Source organism: Leptonotus elevatus, chromosome 4, assembly GCF_054856555.1.
Source record: "Leptonotus elevatus isolate MCC_2025b chromosome 4, RoL_Lele_1.0, whole genome shotgun sequence".
In the NCBI taxonomy this organism is placed as follows: domain Eukaryota; kingdom Metazoa; phylum Chordata; class Actinopteri; order Syngnathiformes; family Syngnathidae; genus Leptonotus; species Leptonotus elevatus.
In genome coordinates, this window is record NC_141242.1 from 24,635,782 (window position 1) to 24,642,808 (window position 7,027).

Genomic DNA, 7,027 nt, shown 5'->3' on the forward strand with positions numbered 1-7,027 from the left:
GTGTCATTTTAGCTCTATATTATTGGTGTGCTCCTGGAAATAGTTGAACTCGAATACTGCTGCATAGTACCATTCAACCAACAGGTTATAAAGGGCCCAAAATCCAGCTGAAGCCAAGACTTGACAAGAATCCTACCAGGACTTAAACGGCAAGTGAGTCAATGGCTAGCGCAATAAATCGGCGGCCAACTGAGACAAAGAGCCGCTGGAGTAGCCGGGGATGAGCGAAACTACGAACTACGAAGGCATTATTTGTACGATCCTGCTGAAAATGAAGCAGATGAAGAGGAGGATGGACTATTGAAGCGGAAAATGCCAACTCCCGGCCAATCGAAGCGGCTCTCCACTCATTCGGGCAAAATCTCCACTTGCAGATGATGTATATCTTCTACACATGATCGTTTATCCATGTGTGATGGGTGTGGATCCAAAGGTCACACAGGGTCATGTCCCCAAAATGACGCCAGAGGTGAATGAGCAAACAGAGAAGAAAAGAGAAAGAAACCAGGGTATTTAATTGAATATGTATGTGGTGAGGAAAGTGATGATCAGATTTTCACTAGTGTTGACTACAGTTATTGGTTAATGTGTGACATAATCCCATTTTTTATGAGATGAACGTAGTCCATAGGTGTGCCTTAGACCACCCTGAAAGGGGCAGTTTTGTTTTATTGGGGGGGGGGGGAGCAGTTAGTACTGACTGGCAGTCTAAGGCACACCTGTGCACTAATCATGGTGTCTAATCAGCATCTTGATATGGCACACCTGTGGGGTGGGATGGATGATCTCGGCAAAGGAGAAGTGCTCACTAACCCAGATTTAGACTGCTTGGTGAACAATATTTGAGAGAAATGGTGATATTGTGTACACAGAAGTTTTAGATCTTTGAGTTTATATCGTAAAAAAAGGTGTGAACTTGAAGGATGTGTCAAATACAAAGCAGAGGGATATAACCAAAAGATGGATGTCGATTATGAAGAGACATGTTCACCCACTGCAAACATGACTAGCGTTTATAGAGTGCTAATGCAAAAAGCAGTACAAGATAACCTGACACCATTTTGGAATGTACCAATTGACTGTGAAATTAACACTGAACAGCCAGTGGGCTATGAGATTAAATCAACCACATGATGATGAATTGGTGTGCAATTTACAAAAGTCACGTTACGTATTAAACCAGTCCAGGAATGCAAACAGAATGCCACTTGAATATGTGGAGAAAAACTAATGTTGTGCAAAAGCCAGCTGGTCATTGTGTTCACACAAAAGTAAACAATGGTTAGAAAGTCATCACAACAATCTGGATTGATGACTTGATCAATGAAAACATATTGGCAGTAGTGAAAGAAATGGTGACAGCAAAATTCCAGATGAAAGCCTTGTGTATGAAATAAGCGTATCAAAGCGTGTACAAATGACACCGAGAAAGCAAGTTGAATACTTTGAAAGGTTCTACACATGGATGACTGCAAACCAATTGAAACACCACGTGACCAAAACGTGACTATACTGAAGACACAGAAGCGATAACGTGTGACGTCAGGAAATAGACAAGCACTGTTGCCAACTCCCCAGTAAGGTGAATAACAATTGGCTGTCCTAAAAGTGGTTATATAATATAATAATAATACCTTTATTTAACCAGATAAAATCCCATTGAGATCAAGATCTCTTTTACAAGGGCGACCTGGCCAAGAGGTCAACAGCACACTTCATTAAAAGTAAGACTATACATACAATAAATGTAAATACATTTTACAAATGTATAAAATTGAGAAAAAAAAAGAACCCTAGCTTCACTCTAAGCTTGGAGACTAAACAAGCAACATGCGCTTCAAAAGAAAGATCACGGTCAAGAAGAAAACCAAGATACTTGTATTTAGAAACCAGCTCAATCGGACTTCCTTGTTGAGTTACAAGGGTTGGGATATTCTCTTGTAACTCACGTGTGTTAGAGAAGACCACGAGTTTAGTCTTTTCTGCTAAATGACATCATTGCCTAATTTTGCATGATTGGCCTATTGTATGTAATTGTAATGGGCGCTGTAGGAGAGAGGAATAACATTGCAGGAAAGGCAAAAAGTGAGTCAAAAACATCCTAAATATAAGAACCACAAATAGATTTTTTTTTCTGTTGGTTTGTTTTTTTAGTTTGCCTTTGAAATACGCTTCATGACTTAAATGACTGTGACCTGCATGGCAGCAAGTTAGAAACCGACCACTTGTGTATGAGCGTGTGTTAATGGGTGAATGTGAGGCTTTGTAAAGCCATATGGTGAAGATATATACAAAGCAGAGAAAATGTAAAAAAAAGAAAAAAGAAAATCATTACTTCAGTTTAAAAAAAAACAAACAGAAAAGTTCTATCTCATCAACGCCAATTTTTATATAATCGTAGGTCTAGTAGGCCAAATCACTATATTCCATGGTTGGAGCCGCCATCTTCCTGCTATGGATGCCCGAAAGACAACTTTGCAAACGTAGCTAGCCTTGGTGGAGCTTGCATCGAATGTTGGACCCAAATGGGTTGACCGCCGCTTACCTCCCACAGCTGGGGCCTGCAGGTGGTCGTCGCTGAGTCCCATGATTCGGGCTCCTTGTCACTTCTGCTTTGCTCCCGCAAGCTTTTAAAAAAACGTCTTTTTTTTTTTTACTAGATTCTCCCGCTAGCCGCTCTTGTTAGCCACTGTAGCCTCTGTTTCTGACGAACTCCCGCTAGCTGCTTTTGTTAGCTACTTTAGCTAATTCCGACTCGCTCTGTCTTTTGGCGTCGCTCATCGGCCTCCACATCGGCTGCCAAGTTGCCGTCGCTTGCTGAGATACTCGTTCGCTCATGCTAAATAAGAATTGGTGGCAGGCATGCAAAGTGCGGTCTCTTCGAGCCACCGTAGTATGCGTGCTTTGAAATGAATGCACGTCGGCTGTATGCTATGTTATAGCGACATCTAGTGGTCAACTATTACTGTCACTTTAAATGCTTTGTCTACAAAAAAAAGAGGTTTTGGAAAAAATCACCAAATTTAGCAAGAAAGTCATTAAATTGGCAATTGCACATGACCTGATTTGAGTTTTGTAGTAAATTAGCACAATATTTCAATACACCAACAACAACAAAACTGTGGCTCTACTGTAAAACCCAAGTTATGCGATTTCATGGCAACAAACTGACAACATTTTAAGTTGGGCAATTCAACGTAATATTTTAAATTTTGCTTTTGAGTAGAGACTTGCTTTCTTTGATGTGCTGTTGCTATAAATGCCAATTTGTAATTTACAATGTTCCAACTTAAAGGGGATAGTGTAAATTGTTTTTTGTGTCATCTAGTGGTGAACTAATAATAAATTCATTTTAAAAACCATCGGCGGAACCCAAACATCAGAAGGATTATATCAAACTCTCCTGTTGCCCAGCAAAACTGTCCTGGCATGAAAAGGCTGACAGATCCAGCACGATGCATAAATATCCGAACTAGAACGTGGGGATAGTGCACTGTAATTGATTATTCAGGCACGGGGAGAACATGCAAACTACACACGGGAAGGCTGGAGGCCAGATTTGAACCCACTCATTTGCGGTGGATGTGCTAACCCGGGGGTGCTGAAGTTCGGTCCTTGAGAGCCCTTATCCAGCCTGCTTTCCATGTTTCCCTCCTGCAGCACGGCTGAATCTAATGATCAGCAAGCTTTGCAGAAGCCTGATAACGATGCTGATCATGAATCAGGTGTGTTAGTGGAGAGAAACATAGAAAGCAGGGAGGCGTCATCTGGCGCCTCTATTTGCGGAGGTTCTCTTGAGCCTGGCCATTAGAAAACTTTATTAGGATGTATGCAAGCTTTTTGTGATTTTGTTTGTTTGTTATTTTAACATGAATTGGTTGGGAAATTAAGCTTGAGAGTACACTGCAAAAGAACATGCATCCAAATATGTGACTTTTGCTCTTGAGCTCAGTATTTGCCTGGAATTTGATTAGCAACGTTTTAACCCGAAACAGTTCTGTATCTTGCAGAAAAAGCAGAACAAGAAAGCAGAAAAAGCTTCATCTGTGATTTAGGACTATATCGTTTTTTAACCTTATCACTTGGCATTTATTTTGCGGTGGTGGATCTCATTTTTATGCAAAGATTTATTATTAGTTCTTAACCATTTAAATGAAAGAAATGTAATTTCCAGACCAAACAAAATGATTCCCTTGCTTTGAGTATATAGCACCCTCTCTAGCTCCACAAAACTGTTTCATTAACTTCATTGAATTAATTTAAAATTGAATATCTAATTGGGAAGTCACTGTGCTATCAATGGGTAAATGCATGGGCATTTACAGCACGCGTGTGACCAGCAAATACATTTTAATTTCATTGTTCTCGGATGTTTATTAGTGGGTGAAAGTCACATTAACCTTTCCATCGGCCCTGACATTTCCTTTCCTCCTAAATGGAGAATTAAAGACCATTGGAAAGTCATTAGTGAAATTTACTCCCTCTGTTGGCTGGCCAGCCATTAAAGAGTCTCGAAGACCTACTGCACAGTTAAAAATCTTATGCCAAGTAACTTTTTATTTGTTGAAATAAGCACAGAGCGTTGAAAAACACTTAATGGATTATTTAAGCGTTTGCTTTTAGTCCATAATTATTTGTCATTACACACCACCGCAATAGACTGATATTGACAAAACAAGATTGGTGAAGCGCACGACGTGGCCACAACTGTTTGGAGAATGGAAAAAGGTGCATATTATTAGCCCTGAAAGTTGCTTGCTTGCACTATTGTACTGCAATCCTGGTTTTCAAGTTACTTTTCACTTTTGTATACACTGCTTATATCTTTTCGCCACCACTAGGCCTGAAGCCCCCTAAATACAGTAGCCTATATATATTATATATTTTTAATAGGGGTGTCGGGTGTGAGTAAAATGTTTAATGGTAATCACCAATTGTATATCTGTTCTAAATGTACAATAGAATGTACAAAAAGTTTTCATACTCTTGTTAAGTGGGAAAAAAATGTTAAACTAATAGAAATATGGCCGTATCTTTCATTGATTTAATAATTTCATATAAATTCATAAAATTGAGTTCAAATTAAAAAATATCAAGTGTGATAGGGATTTGTGTTGAGGTCATTTTTCTGCCACTAGAAGGCATAATTGCATTTGAAAGATGTGACGGCTCAGTGCATTTTTCTTTTCATATTATAGTTTTTTCCAATTGCTAAAACACAATTTTGCAAGCTAGGCTGGTTTTATCAAAATACTTAACACAAATCCCTCACATATCCTGCAAAATGAAGCACTGCAACCAAAAGTACAAACTTTTGTACCAAGTGGCACGCACGTCATTCATATGACCAGATTTATGTCTAATCAACTACACACTGTTGGGCATAATGCAAAGCACTCTCATCTTTAGTATGCTTTGCCATAATACTAAAATAGTTGAAATTGTAGAATATTCTTCAGATTGTTCACATGAACAGGAATATTTGAAGAAACACACATGCTGTTAAAACTTTTTAACAATTTAGATTTTTTATTTTATTTTTTCACCAAGTCAGTGCAACATATGCACAACATATGTTTACATTGGAGTGAACAAATATATGCTCACGAAACAGTAAAATGAAAAAGAAAAATGCAGGAAAAAATATACATTTAAAAAAGAGAGGCATCAAAAATTAGGCAGCCTCTCGCTTTGTCAGCCCATGGTTGATGACATGATCATATCTGATTTCATTTGTTGTCTTCTTTGGCCATGAACTCCTCTACCAGCTCTACCCCAAACTCTCACTTTTCTTAAAGAATCAACATGAATTGTGCTTCATTCAAATAACAAAATAAAACAGTGATACAATAGTAAAGTGCAACAGTTTTTCCCAGAGTTCCCAGATGTAAGGATGCCCAGAGTATGCAAAAAAAGTAACCAGAGCAAAGGATGGCTATTTTGAAGAATCTACAATATAAAACAAGTTTTCAGTTATTTCACTTTTTTTGTTTTTTGTTTAATACTGTAGTGGACCAAACATGGACAAGGCCATAGGCACTTCAAAAAAAGATTCCATTTAATCAAATCAGAGCAAAAAGATTTAACAACAATTCCAAGATCAAATAGTTGTGGGCCCAATTTAAAAGACATCAACTTAACATAACACAACTCAAACTGGACTGACCATCAGACAAACAACTCATTGAACTCAGGTGGATTAAATAGGGGTGGACCAACCTAAATGAACACAAGAGAGAGGTATGACTACAAATCAAACCAAATGACCAACTTAATTCTATAGGAAAAATTAACAAAAATATATATCAACACTAACGAGTGAAAACTAAATTGCATTTAAACCAAAATCAAAAATTCAAATACTCCAAACAAATCATTAAACAAATACATTCAGTATTGTCACTCCAGTCTTGAACAATGGCAGGTGCCAGATCTTCACTCCTCTCACCTTCCAGCCTCGTTGCTTCCCAAGAACAAATGCAGTAAATATACAAATATGAACTAAAGTGTTCACCCCTTAGAAATTATGTATCCAAAAAAAACTACTTAATTAATTAAATATTAAATAAAAGTTAAATTAACTGAAAATATTAAATCCTTTTGTAATTAAGATAAAGCTAATTCAAACAATACTGACATAAGATGGTGGTGGTAAGAGTATCCACCACAGTACATAATTCCACATCAGTTCATACATAGTTTTTAGGGGTGTGAAAAAAAAACAAATCTCATAAGAATCGCGATTCTCATTTAGTATGATTCAGAATCGATTTGAAATGTCCCAAAATCTATTTTAAATTATTTTTTACTGTCTTCACTTTGTAAGTGTGCCTTTATTTGGGAGCGCCGTTCATGTTGTACCCGATTTGGCCACTTAGGGGCAGTGTGGTTCCACGCGGTCTGATACACTGTTAAGTTGTAGCCACATTAGAGAGTAGAAGGAAAAAAAAATAAAAATTGTTGCAGTGTGGAGCTGTTCTTTTGAGTGATAAAAGTGCTGTGAGTAACGCACTACTGACTGTCAGAC